Here is a 20,866-nt window from a genome sequence, read left to right as displayed (position 1 = left end):
TACCGAAGCACCTCACATCGTCACATGCCGCCACAAAATTAGTGGCTAATAACGCAGGTGATAACGATATTTAAAGTTCTAAACCATCTATTGTGCTTTACTGTTCCACAATAGTAATTATAATATGTTGAATTTGATAGTTGTCTCTCACGTTGTCCCACAACAACATTAAAATAGTGTAGATTAGTGTACAATGTTTTAGATTTATTTTATAGTTATATTAAATTAGATTTAAGTAACGCAATAGTTACTTTTCCTGGTAATTAGTTACTTTTATAATGATGTAACTCAGTTACTAACTCAGTTACTATTTGTGAGAAGTAACTAGTAACTATAACTAATTACTTTTTTAAAGGTACATGCCCAACACTGGCTTCGGTAGATTAGAATTACCTGTCACCGACGCAGAGAGACTTTTTTTTCCCTGGGCATAAGTTGTACGTTACATAAACATTTTTGCCTTTCACCTCAGCGAGGGAAAAGTAGTGCTTATACTTCCAGTTTGCAAAAGCTACCTTTGAACTTGTTGGACTTGCCATCGTTGTGATGTTGTGGATATTTGTGTGTGAGACTGACCGTGCGTGTGCTTGTGTGTGAACAACCGCACTACTCTGCCTCTGATTGGCAAACAATGGAAATTAACTCAATCTAAGCCAATCATCGCGTTCTCAGTTACACCACGTTTACAGACACACCAATCATCATCACTGGTTATGTGTCCCGCCTCAGCCCCGAACATACACAAACACACACACACACTCCAGAGAAAGAGAGTAGTGATGGGAAGTTCGGTTCTTTTCCGCGAACCGGTTCTTTCGGACAGTTCGTTTCAAAGAACCGGTTCAAAAAACCGGTTCACCAGTTCTTTTACGCTATGACGTAATGACGTCATTAACGTAATTACTATCGTCCCGCACCCATATACAGTTACACGCAGTGATCATATGTTACATGCAGTGATCATATGAGTAAGTTTTACAAGTCTTGATTTAATAAATTATAAGATAAATTTTTTCTAATCAGAAACACGATCAGCTTACTGAACATGCACAATCCATAAAGACTTATTTGTTATAAACATACGTTTCACCAGATCCCCTCATTCAAGTCCTCAGTTAACTGCTCATAGTATTAGCACAGAGACAGTGGTAAAAAAAAAGAACTAGTTCGGTTCAGATGGAGTCAGTCATCATAGCAGGAGCTTGTTTGTTTGGCAGCTGCACGAGTCACGCATGCGCACAGTATCAGCTCATCGATTCTCGAATCGGACGCGTCCGAAAGAAACCGGTTCTCGTTCAGTGTACTGGTGATCCGAAAGAAATCGGTTCTCGTTCAGTGTACTGGTGATCCGACAACCGCTGCAACCGATTCTTGAGTCGAGAATGAGATTCGAGAACTCACACAGAGAGTGATTGAAACGTGCCGCTTGGTTTGCTTGTGCAGTAGTTTGATTATGTCATTTTTATCATTATACCACCGTTTAAATTTTTTTTATAATAATTTTGGTTTGAACATGGTTCAAATTATAGTTGTGTATAGTTTCATTAAAACATTATTTAATACAAACACAATTTTTGCATGTCATCATTATCTTTTATTACAGTGCAGCTAATTCATAAAGCACATGTTTTCTTTTAATCAAATATCTCATTTATTATGGTACCACGGCACTTCCCTGACCAAGATCATAAAAACCCTTTTAGCCAATAACCTAATTGAATCCTTAAGTAAACTTTTAACAAAACGTTTAACAAAATAGACCAACTTGACTAACGTGCTTCATTTCATCCGCTTGAAAAATGACACGCATGCGCACAGTATCAGCTCATCGATTCTCAAATCGGACGCGTCCGAAAGAAACCGGTTCTCGTTCAGTGTACTGGTGATCCGAAAGAAAGCGATTCTCGTTCAGTGTACCGGTGATCCGAAAGAAAGCGATTCTCGTTCAGTGTACCGGTGATCCGAAAGAAAGCGATTCTCGTTCAGTGTACCGGTGATCCGAAAGAAAGCGATTCTCGTTCAGTGTACTGGTAATCCGACAACCGCTGCAACCGATTCATGACTCGAGCTGGCAGCTGCTCTGCTCATGCGCATCATCAGCTCTCTTTTCACAGCCGTTCAAAAACTGTTTGAGTAACTGAATAACTCGGGAAATTGATTTATTTTGAATCAGAGGGAGTGTCGGGCACGTTAAAAAGTAAAAACCTTTAAGTAATTTGTGGATTAGTGCTTACTAGAGACGCGAACCGTTTCAAACGATTCAGTTCGATTTGGTGAACTGGTTCAACCGGTTCACTAAGAAGATCCGGTTAAATAGAACGATTCGTTCGCGAACCGGACATCACTAAAAGAGAGGTCCTATGGCTGAGAGAGACGCTGCTCGCATGAAAACTGCTTCAGTGTTGTCAATTATAGTAACGCGCATTTTATTGTCATTAACGGTAACGGCGTTGTAACGGGGGAAACAGTAATTCGTTTGATTACTCGTTACTGAAAAAAGTATCGCCGTTAGTAACGCCGTTTATTTATAGCGCCGTTATTCCCATCACTGGAGTCGATTCACCTTGATGGAATTGATTCCAAACTTTGAAGTCAACTCTCAATTTCCAACGCCTCGGAATCGAGAAATCTGACGAATAGTTATATAAAAAAAATGACCTGGCTCTTCCAAGCTTTATAGTGGCAGTGAATGGCTGTTGAGATTTTGAAAATACAATAAAGTGCATCCACCCATCATAATAAATACTCCACATGGCTTTGGGGGCTTAATAAAGGCCTTCTGAAGCAAATCAATGCGTTTGTGAAAAAAAAAATCCATATTTACAACTATAAACTGTAATCTCTAGTCTCCACTAACTGTTGTACACGCATTCATGAGAGAGTGACAATCCATTGGATGACATAGGACATAGGCGAACGTGGTGATGAATGCAGAAGTTCAGTGGAGAGAGCAAAATAAAACACCGGTCATAAATTCAAAGTACAAAATTAGGATTTATAAAGAAAAATGTTGGAGGATTTTGATATAAACCATGAGGAGACTCGTTTTCCTTTGCTGTAAACAAAACCTGGTTCTTATGAGACTAGCATATTCTCTCCAGAGCTTACACTCTTAAAAATAAAGGGTCTTTATTGGCATCAATCATTCCATGAAGAAACTTAAACATCAGTGGAACCTTTCAAATGCAGAAAATGTTCTATATAGTCAAAAAAGGTTCTTTAGATTATTAAAATGCTCTTCAAAATGATTCTTTTAAGAACTGTTCACTGAAAGGTTCTTTGGGGAACAAAAAAGGGTTCTTCTATAGTCTCACTACAAAAACACACTTTTGAAACCTTTATTTTTAAGAGTGTACAAATGCCTACATCCTACGTCATCCACTGAAACACCAATATCTTGTAAATGCGCATGCGACAGTTAGCGGAAGCAAGAGATTACAGTTTATAAACCTTTAAATATTTATATTTTTCTTACACAAATGCATTAATTTGCTTCATAAGGCCTTTATTAACTCCTGGAGCTGTGTAAAGTTATTTTTATGATGGATGGATGCACTTTATTGGACTTCAAAATCTCAACAGGCATTCATTGCCATTATAAAACTTAGAAGAGCCATTTTTTAATAATCTGATTCTATTAGTCTGAAAAAGAAAGTCATATACACCTTGGATGGATTAAGAGTGAGTAAATCATTGGGGTTATTTTCATTTTTGGGTGAACCTACCTTTATCAAATCCCAATATATATATATATTTTGTACTGTGCATATATAATGCTGTGATTCCAAAATATGCTTTTACAATCATTTTAAATGGCAGATTTTAGCTATTGTATTTTTTGTTTAGAAATATTGTGTTCATATATATATCTTTTATTTAAAATAATATGAATGTATACCATTGGCTACTATCTAAATTATGATTACCTTTTTATTAACCAGATTTTTTTTATCGGTGTATCCCAAATGTACTATACACATAGAGTGAGGGGCATATGAAAGCAAGAAACCAAGGTCAGAGTTGTGTGGGTGGTATTAGGTGAGTTCAGAAACTATTTTTAGGTTAGCTACAGAATCGATTCAAAGCTCAAAAGGTATGAGCCGAAAAGCAAGAATTTCTACTCTCATGAAGAAAAGCTCTATGGAAATGAAGCTCTTTGTGTTGCACCATCTCATTGTGTCAAATTCCTCTCATTCAAAGACGTGCTCAGTCCTTAAGATCACCCATATCAGCGGTGCCCTGCTGTGACAGACCTACAGTGACAGCCTCGCTCTGCTTAGAGCCTACAGTAAGAATGATCTACCATAGGTTAGGCATTGTAATGAAGCAGCAACAATAGCCTCATGACATGATGACATGCAGACTTCAGGCGCTGAATATGTGATAAGTGTGGCCACAGGCGTAGTGTTTGCTATAATAGCTGCAGAGGCATCAGTAGATCAAGTGTTGATGAATGTGTCATGATGTACACTGTAAATAAAAAGCAGGATTTCACACAACGTCTGTTAGTGTTACTCAGAGAGTCCACGCTGTCGGGTAGGTTGCTGTTTCAGTATAACCTGAGCACGCTTTTACTGCAGGGCAGCCGTAACCTCGTAGTGACACTAATGGTGCGTTCACACCGCACACTTTGTCTGCGTCAGGCAACGCACCTAACGCATCTAGTTTGACGCATGTACGTTGAAGCTGGCAACGCTTGCTTTTTGGTGCGTTCACACCGCACACGTCAGGCAACGCTCCCAACGCATCTAGTTTTCTGCACACTTCCCCTGAATAAACCATGGCAAACTATTGGGACTGGACATTTTGGAATCCTCTCATGAACATGTTTCGCTAGCTAACGAAATGGGAAATAATTACGTTGAGAAAAGATTTGACAACCCGATCTCTTCAGCGATCTTCATCCAAGCAAGTTCCTTTACATTCCTGTCTTTATACAACAACGAGGACGGATCATACAATTCTCTGCGATTGCAGACGGCTAGAATAAGTTTGTAGCCGTCTTGAATCGCAGAGAATTGTATGTTGTTGTTTTTTCTGCTCCCGCTTCATTCAAAATACGTGTGGTGACGTCGCTACAGTGAGACGCTCTGATTGGTTGACGCACTGCGTCAAGTGCGTTAAGTCCGTCAAAAGTTCAACTAGCTGAACTTCTGCGTTGCTTGCGTTGGCTGCGTTGACGCTTGAAACGCAGGTAACGCTTGAAAAGTTGACGGATCCAACGGACACAACGCAACGCAGAGCCTCTGACGGACCTCTGACGGACTCAACCATTGACTTTACATGTAATCTTGCCGCAACTGACGCATGACGGTTTGGGCGGTGTGAACGCAGCATAAAGCCTAATAGTATCCAACCCTCAGGTCTACTATCATGATGCTCATGGTCGTTTTCCCAGCGGGGTTCTGCCATTTGCACGCCTTCCCCTGACGCACCAGTAATTGAGCAGGATCAAAAGAGTAAATGCAGCTACATTCACTGAAACTCTTTTTAATGGTGCCTTTGAACAGCTAGAGAAACATCCACTATAACTACGTTTACTGTAGTGTTTATTACGGCCATGGCTGTAATTTGCTCATCTCTCTTAGTGCAAAGAAACTGCCTGGCCCTTCTGCGTGGGAAGCCGCCTGAAGGTGTTGTGCTAAAGATCAACTGGGGTTTTACTAGCGAATATGGGTGGAGACAGAAATGTAGCCCTCTAATTACTCCAACACCCTCTTCATGCTCTGATTATAAACTATAGGATGCATTACATATTGCATAATTAGTCATTGATTGATATAAACGTGATAATATTGGATTCATTTTTTAAGAGATAGCTGGCTTGTATTACACACTAATTACATTCCTATGCAAATATAACTTGTGTATAATGCCTGTAATCATAGTGGCAGATAACTACAGTAAATATAAAAGACTATGACTTGTATCTGAAATGTGAAATTGCACGACATGTTTGCTGGCCAAATGTTGTTTGATTTATTGTTTTGGTCTATTGGGTATGATAATTTCCCCTATTGTTGCATTCAAATGGCCCTTCCCATCATGTAACACTCTTTAAAATAATCTTGAAAAAACACTAATAATTTATTACCACTGTTAAATGTAATCTTTAGCTACATTCAAAATGAATATTCATATTTTGTCCAGTACATTGTCATGTTGTGATGTCTGTAAACCTGTTGCATTTAAAACCATTGCTGCTATTTTAGCAATTTAAATACTAATATAGTATATATTAATAATTTGAATTAGTTTTTATATATTTTGTTTTGTTTGTTAGGTGTTTTAGTAATTGGTATTAGTTTTAAACCATTTTAATAGTCTTAAATATTTTTTTATTTAATTCTGTATTTATATTTTTATTTATTTTTATATTTAGTCATTTTAGTACTTAAATTTAAAATTATTTAATTCCGTTTAGTGCTGTCAAATGATTAATCACAATTAACCACGTTTAATCACAATTAATTGATTAATGGTGATTAAATCAAAAATAAAAAAAATGTGTGTGTACTCACACACACACATGCATTTTTAAAATATATACATGTAAGTCTGTGTATTTATATATAAATATACACAGTACACACACACATAAAATATACTCTTAAAAATAAAGGTGCTTCACAATGCCATAGAAGTTCCTTTCTTGTCTAAATGGTTCCATAAAGAACCTTAAACATCTGAAGAACCTTTCTGTTTCACAAAAGGTTCTTAGTGGCAAAAGAACATTTTTCAGATTATAAAAAGGTAAGAAAGAGAACCTTTTACTGAATGGTTCTTTGTGGAACCAAAAATGGTTCTTCTGTGGCATCGCTTGAAGAATCTTTTAAAGTACCTTTATTTTTAAGAGTGTACTGTATTATGTAAACAATTTTTATTTATTTTTTTGGATGTGATTAATCATTTGACAGCACTAATTCTGTTGTCCAATTATTTTCCCTCTAATTCATTTCAGCTTTATTTTAGTTGCAAAACCAATTAGTTAGTTAACAATAACAACACTACATTTTAGTGTTTTATTTTTAATTAATTTAGACAAACAGAATTTTAATTTCAGACATTTATTGATTATCTGCCATAATATATAAATAATTACCAGTTTCGTCTAGAAGTTTAATGTGAATGTCTAGAATGTTACATAGACTTTTCTTTCCTTTCATTCAACATCTCAGGCTGTCATAATTATAAATGTGGATGCTTTTGTCTTCCAAGTATGAGTATGATTTTTCAGCATGGAGGTTGGAAAGAATGAGTCACTCATGTAGTCACAATTACCTCCCCTCATTTGTCTTCTTTTATTTGTATGTCTCTTTTACAGGCACAGATACACAAAAAGCATTTTAGTCCTTGAAACGACACAGCTGCTCTGAAGCACTTGACACCTTGGATGTCTCTCTTTGAGTGTCCCGTCATTATTAGCCAACCTCATGTTAATGCAGTCAACCTTTTGTAGCAGCTAAGCAGTTCAGCTCTTTCGTTTTTCTGTGTGTGGGACTTTCCACCCCCTCAAATATTTTTAATTATGTAATCTCCACAGTCCAGATTTCTCAATGTGCTCTGGTTGCCGCAAGCATATGTGTCCTAAAATAATGGAATTTAAGGTATATAGTAATTCAAGCGCTAGCATAAACCCTCAGAGGATATGAACTAGGGACGTCGCTCGATGTGAGAGACTGCCAGATATAGACCGTATTTCACACTAGGGCTTTTCCTTCATTGGATCTGAGGTCAGAGGGGGTTACTCAAGAGGGAGAGACAATCCAATGCAGTAAAATTCAATTGGTCAAGATGCACAGTAGGCCAGAGGTGACGGCAGTAATGTGAAGTTATACAGGTGCTGTGTTCCATCTAACTTCAGGACACTGGTTTATTAAAGTAGGAGACCAGCTGTGTCCTTCCACATTCATGGCTCCTCCATGAGCATGTTTAAATCAAGACGCTTTCTGGGCGCCGTACTGAAACCCTTGCCTGAGAAAATATATATGCTGCTGGCTTCCTTACGCTTGCGCTTGTGTACAAGCTTGTACTTTGAATTTGTGTTGCAGCACTTTGTTTTTTAAGATGAATTGCTTGTGTTGTAGTAGTTTGCATCTGTATGTATTTATAAATCTAAAGGGGGAAATATGTGTACGTTTATTTTCTTTTTTGCTTCCCAGTTGAGAGGAAAGCAGAGCCAAGTGGTTAAAGTTCTGGGCTGATAACCAAAAGGTTGCAAATCTTAATTCCATAAGGTGCAGTCTTTGAGCTTTAATCATTGTGTCACTGAGTTTTCCATTTAAAGAAATAATTTAAGCAAAAATAAAAATCCTGTCATTATTCACTCATCTTTATGTAGTTTTTCTGCAGAACAAACAAAAAATATTTTTATTATTCAAAGTATATTAAAGGTTTCACTCTCCAAAAATGACATGAATGTCAGACTGCTATAGTCTTGATTAGAATAAGCCTTCAAAAGAGGCTTCTTCTAAGCTTCATTATTAAATCATTGCAAAACATTGATCATTCCCTTACGAAAATTAACCATGTTTTTTTTGTAGTAACCATGGTTTAACTATGGTTTTTGAAGTAAAACCATAGTAACTACAAATGAACCATGGTTTAACTATAGTTTTTTATAGTAAAACCATGGTTACTATAGTAAAACCATGGTTTATTTTATAGTTACTATGGTTTAACTATGTTTTTTGTAGTAAAACCATAGTAACTACAAAATAAACCATGGTTTTACTATAGTTACTATGGTTTAACTATGTTTTTTGTAGTAAAAGTAACTACAAAATAAACCATGGTTTTACTATAGTAACCATAGTTAAACTATGTTTTTGTTGTAAAACCATAGTAACTACAAAATAAACCATGGTTTTACTACAATAACCATATTTAAACTATGTTTTTTGTTGTAGAACCATAGTAACTACAAAATGAACCATGGTAACCCACAAAATAGCAGCCTATATGAATACACACAAATGTAAACAAATAATATGTATTTATTGAAATTCATAATATTAAAGTAAGGCAAAGATAATAAATATGATATTTCATAATGTTCGAATGAGTTCAAATGTATTACATGTGACTAAGAATTCACAGAAATACGTACATCTATATACGGTATTGTCCTGACGCGGCCCCTTTAAGAAATCCGAATGTAGCGCGCCTGCAACTGTAGCGCGCATCATTTGAAAATAACGGTCGAAGAGGAAAAGCAGCGAGTGATTAACTGTGTTTAACTTGTTCAAATTTGATTTCAAAGACGCCAAAAATGGCGAAATAGTAACATTTATCTGGTCTGTCTCCTAAACCAACAATTTTGGGTGATCTTGGTGAGTTGTTGAACTCGCGTTTGATTGTATCTGCTGATTAGCACAGCAGCTATGTGTCAAAAGCTATGAATCTGTATAACTGATATTATTAATGATAGTCATAACGTTATGTTTATGCTACTAATTTTCATTGTATAAAACATTGGAGTAGTGACTATTCTGCCACCATTTGTAGCTGTTTTAATTAATGTTGTGCTTTACGGCTTTGTAGCATCACTATACTTTAAGTGCAAATAGCACACGTTGTTGGCAGAGGCTATTTACACTAACTTCATCCACCAATGTGTGATTACAGTGTGTACTTTTTTTTGGTTATGTCATTTATTTATTGTCACAGTAAAGAGTTATTTTTCTTTCCAACTTCTGGTGTCCTCTAAGTTTTATATCTACCTCCCTTACTCAAGTCTAGAATTGCTCCAGTGTAGTATTTGCATTGAAGGACAAGTGTTACATTCTCTCTCTCTCTCTCTCTCTCTCTCTCTCTCTCTCTCTCTCTCTCTCTCTCTCTCTCTCTCTCTCTGTGTGTGTGTGTGTGTGTGTTTGCGCTAAAGCTGTGTGCTGCATCAAGGTGATGTAAACGACAAACTTACTATTTGTTAGTAAAATAAAAACAGTGGAAAAGTGCACTTTAGATTACAAAAAGGGGAAAAAAGGACATGAACAGGCATCCAATTTGATCCCATAAAAATCCCATAGAAACCATCCGACAGAATATTTATGTCTTGTCAAAAAATCCTAAAGGATTCCAATAAGAATTTTGTACAGGATTCTTATTGGAATTTCATCATATTTTGGAACCATTTCTATAGGAATATTATTATAAGACATAAATATTCTGTAGGATCAGTCCTAAAGGATTTTTTATGGGATCTAATTGGATGCTTGTTCATGTCTTTATGGAAACTTTTATCTGAAGGTGCACTTTTCCACTGTTCTTGTTTTGCTAACAAAAAGTACTTTCAGTTTACTGTCGACATCACCCTGATGTAGACGTTGTTCATTTTATGTTGCTTATCAAAGAATCCTAAAGGATTCTGATAAGAAACTTGTACTGGATTGTTATTGGAATAGGAATTGTCTTATAGGATTTTCTTATGGGAAAATACATAAATATTCTGTAGGATAATTTCTACAGGATTTTAATGGGATCCTGTTTTATTTTAAAGCATCTGTAGGAATTTTGTTAGCTCAAAGAATTTCAAATTGATCAATATGTGTGTACAAGTATGAGACTATGTTTCTCTCATCACCTGTGCATTGCAAATCTCCACCAGGTCCTTTTGACCAATGAATAGGATGAAATGAGTTATTTAAAACATACATTTCAGTCAGGGAAAGTAGTTTAACTCACAGGAAATTGTGTATAATAATCGTCATTAAATATACGCAATTTCCAGTTTCTGATCAGTAACAGTAATAATGATATCGACTTGTTTCTTTGTCCAGCAAATTCTTCAGTGATACCCATTACTCTGTCGTCGTCACGGCAACGTATTTTACTAATCAGAACGGAGTTAAAACAATTGAACAGAATAGGGCTTAAGGTAGCAATATGAGATCGAAACAGTTTAAGTGACTATTGTAATGTAAACATTCAGCACAGAGAATCATTATATGTGAATATATGGTTGTTTATTAAACTATTCTACTTACAAACGATCGCACATAGACAAACATACATAAAACACAAATAGACAGAGAACGCGTGAGAGAGAGAGTAAGAGAGAGAGAGAGACAGAAAGTGAGTTGCATTGGACAGGAATGAAACGGTTCTGAACAACCTGACATCGTTTTTCATAAAACGCCTTAAACGCAGCTATCTACGTTTGTAGAAAGGACGGATACTTGCAAGCTCTTGTTGTTGTGCATTGGTTCCGTATGTGTTCAGTTCAGAAAGTCCTTTTCAGTTCCTTGAGGGTTCCTTTAGACCGCATGGCCTTGAAGAAGGGTTTGTAGGCCGCATGGCTTTGATTGCAGGCCTCATCTCCAATGCTAGGTGACCCCCCCCCCCCCCCCCCCCCATGGATCTGGGGGAAGGTGCGGGTGACGTGTGTTTGAGTCCAGAAGGGAAGAGAAGAGAGTGAGGAGAAAAGAGGGAAGGCTTATAAACCTGTAGGTCGTTCACGCCCACAGTTGGACCTTGTCCAATCCGGTTGATCTGAGTTTTGGAGGGAAGATTGAAAGTCTTTGTCTCCCACAATGGTGTTTCGCATGTGGAAGCTGATTGGTTGTTTTGCCACAAAACTTCCAAAAGTTCAATAATACCTATAAAGCAAGGAGTTATTAAGATGCCACAAACATTAACATTTAGGGGATAATAAATGCCGCTCATAGACACCAAACATGATCTATGTATCTTCTCGGTTGACTGAGTGATTCTAAATGTGAGAGTCTTAGCATGCACAATAATTCACCTATTGCGGATTAATGTTTGAGGCCGACATACATAACAGAAACAACAATATAAGAAAAGGTAACACATTGATACGTGTACATTTCTATATAACTGTATGTGGGACTGTATGTCTGAATAAGGAAAGTGTATCTCCCTGCATTCCTGTAAGAGTCTTATCTTGATGGTGGGGGATGAGTTGGATAGTGACCAGAGGTCTGGCTCATAGCACCTAGGTGTTAATCACAGAGATAATCGGGGTAGAAGTCATTTAAGGAATATAACTAGTTATTTCATGTCTGATGGGCTCCAGGCACTACACATCTAAAAAAAAAAAAAAGAATCCTAACACTATTCCTATCAAAATCCTATAGGAACGGTTCCAAAACATGATAGAAATTCTGGAATACTGTAGAGGATTCCTATTGGAATGTACATCGAGGTGAGTTAAAGTAAACTACAAGACACTAAACTATTAGTTAATGTTATAAAAAATAAAAAAAGTGTAAGGTTAGGATTCTTCAAAATTCTCGAAAGATGCTTTAAAATAAAACCCATTAAAATCCTGTAGAAATTATGCTACATGATTATTATGTCTTGTATAAGAAAATCCTATAAGACAATTTCTAATGGAATCCTTTAGGAACGGCTCCAAAATATGATAGAAATTCTAACTGGAATCCTGTAGAGAATTCCTATTGATATCCTATAGGATTTTTTGACAAGGGTTACTATAGTATTACTACAATATAACCGTAGTAAAACCGTAGTGGTATCAGAACCATGGTTTTTTAAAACCAAAAAAACTGCACCAAAAAACCACGGTTACTACAGTCATGGTTAACTACAGTTTTACTATAGTATTACTACAATATAACCATATTAAAACCATGGTATCAGAACCATGGTTTTTTTAAAACCAAAAAAAAAAAAACGCACCAAAAAAACACTGTTACTATGGTCATGGTAAACCACAGTTTTACTATAGTATTACTACAATATAACCATAGTAAAACCATGGTATCAGAACCATGGTTTTTTAAAACCAAAAAACCGCACCAAAAAACCACGGTTACTATGGTCATGGTAAACCACAGTTTTACTTTAGTAAAACCATGGTTAATTTTCGTAAGGGTTGTTTCAAATAGTGGACTTCAATGGGAATCAACAACATGTCCAAATTGCAGTTTCAATGCAGATTCAAAGGACTCTACACAATCCCAGCCAAGGAATACGGGTCTTATCTAACAACACAATTGGTCATTTTGTAAAAAAAAATAAAAATACATTTATACACCTTTTAACCACAAATGCTCATCTTGCACTAGCTCTGCGATGTGATTATGTAATCATTTTGGAAAAGTGGTTAGTTCTTCAACTGTGTACTCAAAAGGTTCAAAAAAGGTAGGGTAGGGTGAAAAACTCTCCAACTACTCCAACTTTAAAGTCATCTGAAATCATTGTTTTACCTTTCTTGTAAAGGGTGTTTGACTTTTTTGCTTGTTCGCTTTGTAAACACTGGGTCAGTACTTCCGTCTACATCATGTGTGCGTGAGTTAGTGCAGAGTGGTTAGAAAGTATATACATTTAAAATTTTTTTAGAAAATGACAGATTGTTTTGCTAGTAAAGATCCTTAATCCTTGGGATCGTGTAGAGCCCTTTGAAGCTGCGTTGAAACTACAATTTGGACCTAAACCCGCTGGTCACCACTGAGGTCAACTATATAGAGAAAAATTCTGGAATGTTTTCCTCAAGAAACCTTAATTTCTTTTTTGACTGAGGAAAGAAAGACATGAACATCTTGGATGACACAGGAGTAAGTAAATTATCAGGAATTTTTTTTATTCTGGAATTGAACTAATCCTTTCCACTCTTTAAAATATAAGGTTCTTTGGTGGCATCTATGGTTCCATAATGAACATTTGTGACCATAGACCACAAAACCAGTCATAATGGTCAATTTTCTGAAATTGAGATTTATATAAATAAATATGAATAAATAAGCATTCCATTGATGTATGGTTTGTTAGGATAGGACAATATTTGGCAGCGATACAACTATTTTAAAATCTTGAATCTGAGGGTGCAAAAAATCTAAATATTGAGAAAACTGCCTTTAAAGTTGACCAAATAAAGTTCTTAGCAATGCATATTGCTTATCAAAAAATAAGTTTTGATACATTACGGTAGAAAATTTACAAAATATCTTCATGAAACATGATCTTCACTTAATATGGTAATAATTTTTGGTTTTAAAAAAACAGATAACTTTGAACCATAATGTATTTTGCCTTTTGCTACAAACATACCCAGGCTACTTTTGTGGTCCAGGGTCACATTTGACATCCATTACACAAAAAGTACAGTGAAAAAAGGCTCTTCAGACTAGTAAAATAAGAAATAATTCACCAAATGGTTCTTTTTAGGAACCCAAAATGTTTTTTTTTTTTTTTTCTGTGGTATCGCTGTGAAAACCCACATTATTTTTTAAGAGAGTATGGTTCCATGAAGAAAAAAACCTCCTCTCTGAAATGTTCTTTGGGGAACCAAAAATAGTTCTTCTATGGCAGCACAGTGATAACCCCCTTTTGGATCCTTTATTTTTAAGGCTGTACAAAGACATTTTTTTGGCTTGAGATAACTTCAAAGTGGGCTGCTTGAACATTCTTCAGCTTTCTTGAATGATTGCTTCTTTGGTGCTCCACATTCAAGTTTGAAATGACATGAGTGTGTAAAAGATGGCAGATCTCTATTTTTTTTAGAATGATGCTATTCAAGGAGTTAGAAATAGCTTAGTTTGTAGGGTGTAAGATGCAACGGTCACTGGTTTATTCATGAGTTTTAGCAGAAACCTGTCAGGGGTATTTCTTTTTTAGCAGATCTGTGTAGTGGTTAAGATTTAGGCCTAATAACCAAAGGAATACTGGTTGGATACCTGCAAGAAGCACAGGCATTAGGAGTTATAGGCACCGTTAAATAACAACCTTATGTGAAGGTCATGGTTGCGATAAGATTCAAGATTCACGTGAAAGTCACAAAAACAAGAAATACAGTCTTTGTTCATGTGGCAATAAATAAAGATTCCGTTCTTCAGCACCTTTTCCACTTTTATCATTTTCTCAATTTCCAGATATCTCATTGTAAGTGTTTTTGAGGTGTCATTATTGGAGCAATTTTAACAATCGAGAAAAGTGAGACCGAACTATCAGCGGGAGTACAGACTGATGACTGAGGGTGTGAAAGATACTATTGGACTTGTAACTGTACAGAAGAGAGGCAAGGGAAATGATAACACAACAGAGGTGAAAGAGGGCAAGAGGATGTCTAAAATGTCTAGAGCAAAGCAATCTATCGCCTACAATGAAAGCCCAAATAAAGTGGGAGGCTTTACTGAAAAAGCAGAAACCACAGAGTCTGAACTTACCAACACTTGTGTATAACTCATTTTATTTTAGTTGTTTAAATTCACAACTAATATTTGAATTTATTATTTAATAGTTATGTAACAGCGTATGGTCTTTTTATATAACAATATCAGTATCTAGCATAAAATATAAAACCCCAAAATCTTAAGTCTGAAGAAATCCTGCCCTTTAGCTCTTTAGCATTCCAAAAAAATTCCTTTTTTTCTCCCATTTTTCATAATCATTTAAATCCCAGACTGGACTATTTTCTCTATCACAGAAGCCAAGTTGTGTAGGATTACGTTAGTGATCATTACAAAGCCTACCTTTACTAATGAGCTAGTGTCAGCCACTACCCTGTGACAGAGACTGTGTGTTTTGTGTGTATGTGAGAGAGAGAGACAGTCAGACAGACAGCGTGATGAGAGTGTGACTGCAAGCAGGCTGATTAAGGCAGGTGCAGAGGGTGTTTGGTGTGGATTTGAGTGTGTGCATGGGAGACAGCTGGAGAGCTTTGCTTGGGTTATTAGAGGACTGAGGAGCCATCAGGATCGATCAGCTCCGCCAAGACGACCCAACATGTAACCGATGCCCCTTTAATTAATCCTCATCACCCAGCACAACACACACACACACACACACACAGATATGCAGTGAATTGGAAAGTCACTAGGCTCCCTTGTATCGATGCATCCTGTCTTCCTGGAACATCAGACCTATCCCAGAGAATGGGAGAGTGCTATCAGTGATTAAATGTTTTTAATCTGCAGATAAATGTGTTGGGGCATGAATCAAATCACGATTATTAAACTACAAACTCCTTGTCTGTAGGTACTGTTGGAGTTCAGGACATGTGTAGTTAATTTTTAAAACATGCAAATTGAAAATTTTTCACAACCAAAATAAAAGATTGTGTTTGAACATTTTATCCACTGCATACAATTGAAGTCAAAAGTTTACATACACCTTACAGAATCTGCAAAATGTTATTTTTTATTTAGCACTGACCCGAATATGATATTTCACATAAAATATGTTTAGTCTACAAGAGAAAATAATAAAATAATGAATTTATAAAAATATAAAAATAACCCTATTCAAAAGTTTACATAGGGATGAGCAGGGCACAACCTAACGTGGGGTTGTCACACACGTGGTTCAAATATTTCCACACATGCTAGCATAACCAAATTTACGGTATTTACTAGTTGCCATAGCAACACTATGCAAATAAAAAAGAGCGCCAAAATTCAAACGCATTTTGAAGATATCGCTGAATATTTATTTTACCATAGTAAAAGTACATTTCTGGCTGAAGTGAACTTTTCATTTCAGTTTTTAGTATTCATTTAAAATTAGACAAAACTGCTATTATTTTAATCTCCAATTTGTTATTTTTCAGTTTAGAGTTTATTAATGCTTGGCAAACCAGCAAAAGACACTAAGCTGTTTTAAACTCCAGTCGTGCAGATGGGGAACGATGTAACACTGTGTTACAATATGCCCCGCTGTTATTAAATAATGCTATTCTTTGACATTAGCGATGCAATTTACACTATTTACTTATAAGAATTTTGATAAGAAACCACAAGAAACAGGTGAATAAAGGCTGACAATCAATGTTTAATGTTCAGATGTTATTATTTCAAGAAATGTAAAGCATTTTGTCTCATTTATGTGTGTGAGAGCTGTGTGTGGAGGGAGAGGAGTGTTTTTCTGAATGTCTAAATGTGTTTCAATTATTTGTCCACATTGTTTTGAACTACTGTACAGCTGTGTGTTGTGATCAGGGCTGTTCAAAGCATTGTTGCGATGTGTTCATTGTCAAACTCCAAAATTAGATTATTTTTATTTTTTTTAAAAACATCATTACTTCATTTGAAAAAGTTAACACATGTATTTTATTGACAAAATATTTTAGTTTGTTGTGTATATTTTTTTCATTCGATCAGAGAACATTTTAAGCTGTCATATGGTCGTGTTACAACGTACCCCCAGATGTTACAATGTACCCCACCTACGGGGCATGTTGTCACGTTTCACTTCCTTTCTTTTGAGGTAAATAACGAAAAACGTATACACTGTAAATATGAAACAAAGCGATATATTTGTACTAGACAAGTGTGAAAATAATGTGGATAAAAATTGTACTCTGAACACCAGGTGGATTTACATAAACCGCGAAATGCAAAAAGTGTTAGGTTGTGCCCCGCTCTCCCCTACACTTGATTCTTGATACTGTGTTGATACCTGAATGATCCACAGCTGTGATTTTTTTTTTTTTTTTTTTTTGATACTTGTTCACGAGTCTCTTGAATCCTTCAGGTCCCACAAATTATTTGGTTTTCCAGCATTTTTGTGTATTTAAACCCTTTCCAACAATGACTGTATGCTTGAGATCCATTTTTTTCACATTGAGGACAACTGAGGGACTCATATGCAACTTTTACAGAAGATTTAAACACTCACTGCTGATTCAGAAGAAAACACATTAAGAGGGGGTGAAAACTTTTTCAAATTTAAAGATCAAGGTAAATGTAACTTATTTTGTCTTCTAGGAAACATGTAAGTATCTTCTGTAGCTTCTGAAGGGCAGTACTAAATGAAAAAAATATATATATATATTTAGCCAAAATAAGAAAAATGTACACATCTTCCTTTTTTTTTTTTTTGTAAGTTTACAACCCTGGCTCTTAAGGCATCGTTTTTTGCTTCTGGAGCATCGGTGAGCATTTGAACCTTCTGTAATAGTTGCATATGAGTCCCTTAAGTTATCCTTAGTGTAGTGATGGATTTCAAAATCATAGTCAGGATTTTTCTGAAGAACAGCGGCCAGTTTCAACTGTTCAGGACAAACCAAAGACTAATGAACAACTATCACTAAAAAAATGATAATAATACACAGCTGTGGATCATTTAGGTAACAACACAGTATCAGTGTATGTAAACTTTTGAAATTCAACTTCTGTTTTCTCTTGTGGACTATATGCAAACGTCTTTTATGTGAAATACCTTATTCGGGTCAATACTAAATAAAAAATATTCTATAATAATTTTATTTTAGAGTATTTTATTCATAATTTTTACATTTAATTACAAATTGTTATATTTCATTTTGATTGAAGATATGATTAGAATGTGTGTAAAATTTATTTGATTAGACAGAATTTAAGAAAATTACAGAATATCAGTACTAATAAAGCCAAATTTGTGAAAAATAACCCTGTTTTCAATGGAAAAGACCAAAATACTGGGAGCGTAATTTTGGTAAATTATCCAATTACTGAAATGCTTTGTTCAGCCTTCTAAAAAATGCTGCTTAATGCTGTCAAACTCCAGTGCCATGCACTGTAATCTTAAAGCTTTTGTTTTGTATTATAGTTCGGTTATGGATCCAATCAAAATCCATATTACATGCATGATTTAGGCCATCATTGTGAATAATGTCATGCAGCAAATGTGACCCACTGTGCGTCTTCGCTTTTAATTTGTGTGACAGTAGACGCTTAATCCTAACAATTATCACTCAACAAACAAAGCTCGGTCTACCAGACAGACATGATGTACGACCTCTCACGGTGATGGTCGTGTAATTTTTCACGCCACCTTGCCACCGCGTTCCAATAGCGTTATCAGGCCTGTGATTGACAGTTTGATCAGTTCTCCTCCATCTCGTCCTCCCCTCCATTTTCCGCTCATGCTAACAACATGCTCTCCGAGGGAGCTCTTCTGTCATCATTCTCGACTTCTCGCTCTCTGTCTCACTCATACCGCCTGAAGAAATGGTCTTTTTGTGCAAGGCAGCATGGGTTAAACGTAGTCTATACACTGGTAAAAGAGCTCACTTTGTCTCTTGATGACATGTGTCAGTATAGATTGTGTGCCTGTATAATGCAGTAAACTCCTCTACTGTAATTCCAACAGAACTGTGGACATTTCAATTCAGATTCCAACTAATTCATTGAAAGGTAGAAACTTAGAAACTGCGGAACCAAGAGATACATCAAGACAAGCTGGTACCAAAACAGCTGTGAAGATTTCACACACATTTCCCTTAAACTACCTTAATCCATTCTTCAGGTTGTTTCCCGCTTGCCATCAAGAACTCCATCTATCCTCTGAATCACAGGTCCTACCTTGAGGATACTGCTGTCATATTAGTAGAGCATTCACTGAGGACACTGGTCCCTTGAAATCTGAATGTCAGCTAGGTACAAACCATAAATGGCAGATATATACCTCACACTGAAATCTAATAAACACCTTCATAATAGACATATTCTGGTAGCCTTATCACATATAAAGGAGGGATATGAAAAACCAGTTCCTTCAGGTCAGGGGTGAATTCTTCAGTGTTGTTGTTTTGGTTGCTAGAAGGAAAACATTTGATTTGTCTGGTGCAGTCCTTGTATTCCGTAAACCACAGTTACTTGGAACCTCAAATGGCGCTGAAGGATCGATACCTGGTTACAGTTTATTTTATAGGCATTTATAGACATTTAAACCTGTCATTGGGTTCTTTTTGTACAGAGTTATGGCAATGTCTCAAAATCTAGAATGAATCACATAGCCAGTTAAGCTAGTGAGTCAATATTTTGAGCACAAAAAGTGGCATACATGAATACTGAGTAGAACAAATGCACCTAGTGCACAACATAACCTGCTGACTACATTTTTATATTTGAATGCAATCAATATTTTATGCAGCACAAATCATTAGTAATAGTGCAAATGACATTAAACATGAAAACAAAAAATGGAGACAGACTAAATGGACTGTGTGCGCATTTAATGCCTTACATGCTTTCTAGGTACACCGCTGACTAGATTTTTAGATTGTAGATCTCTAATTCGTGTCTTATTTTTTATTTTTCCTGGTATCTTTGGCTGGAGAATATTCTCACTCATTCTGATAGGGGCAATTGTTTCAGGTCTGCTGAGAATTAGAAGCAAGGGATGGGAATAAAATATTCGTTTCATCTGACCTTTCCTTTTAAGAAGACTTTGTCATTGGGGAATGCAGTTTAATAATTCATTAAAGGGAAAGCCCCACTTCCTTTAGAAATCTCATTTTTCTCTAGAAAAGATTTAATAATAATCTGGCATCCAAAGACCTGTGGCAGGTTGGCAAATTTAGATTACTTGTGGATTAAGGTCTGTTGTGTTGTTGTAAAATAAAAAATATAGTCATTACTGTAATGATTGGTATCATGGTTATTTGTAAAACTGCATTACCAATAAAGCTGATGGTCACAGGAAGTGATGAGGGGCAAAAATAAAAGATCGGCAGGATGCACTGCATGGTGTCTCGGAGTTGTATTTAATCATATAATATTTCACGATATAGCGAATCAGAAAACACTACAATTACACGTGTGATAATTTCAGTTTGTAAAAAATATGGATTTTATGTGTATTTTTTTCAATGGTATTTTTGTTTCAATTCCAGTCTTTTCAGTCAGGATATGAAATATTGTATTTGGTATTGTTTCATTTAAATTGAATTTCTCTCTCTCTTACAAAATAATATCAGATGCACTCAGAACAATAGTCACTGATTAACCAAAACTTACATATATTATATTGTATTACAGGTTCATAGCATCAAATATTTAGTTTTCAGGTATTTTTATGACCTAAATGAAATTCTGGTTTTTACAACATGACTCCTGTGCTATTATTTGATCAAGTTGCCTGTAATGCATGCTGGTTCAAATAATTGTAGTTTTAGTTTTGT

The sequence above is a fragment of the Garra rufa genome, chromosome 17 (genome assembly GCF_049309525.1).
Source record: "Garra rufa chromosome 17, GarRuf1.0, whole genome shotgun sequence".
Lineage (NCBI taxonomy): Eukaryota > Metazoa > Chordata > Actinopteri > Cypriniformes > Cyprinidae > Garra > Garra rufa.
The sequence above is the reverse complement of the archived record's forward strand: the minus strand, read 5'-3'. Positions refer to the sequence as shown.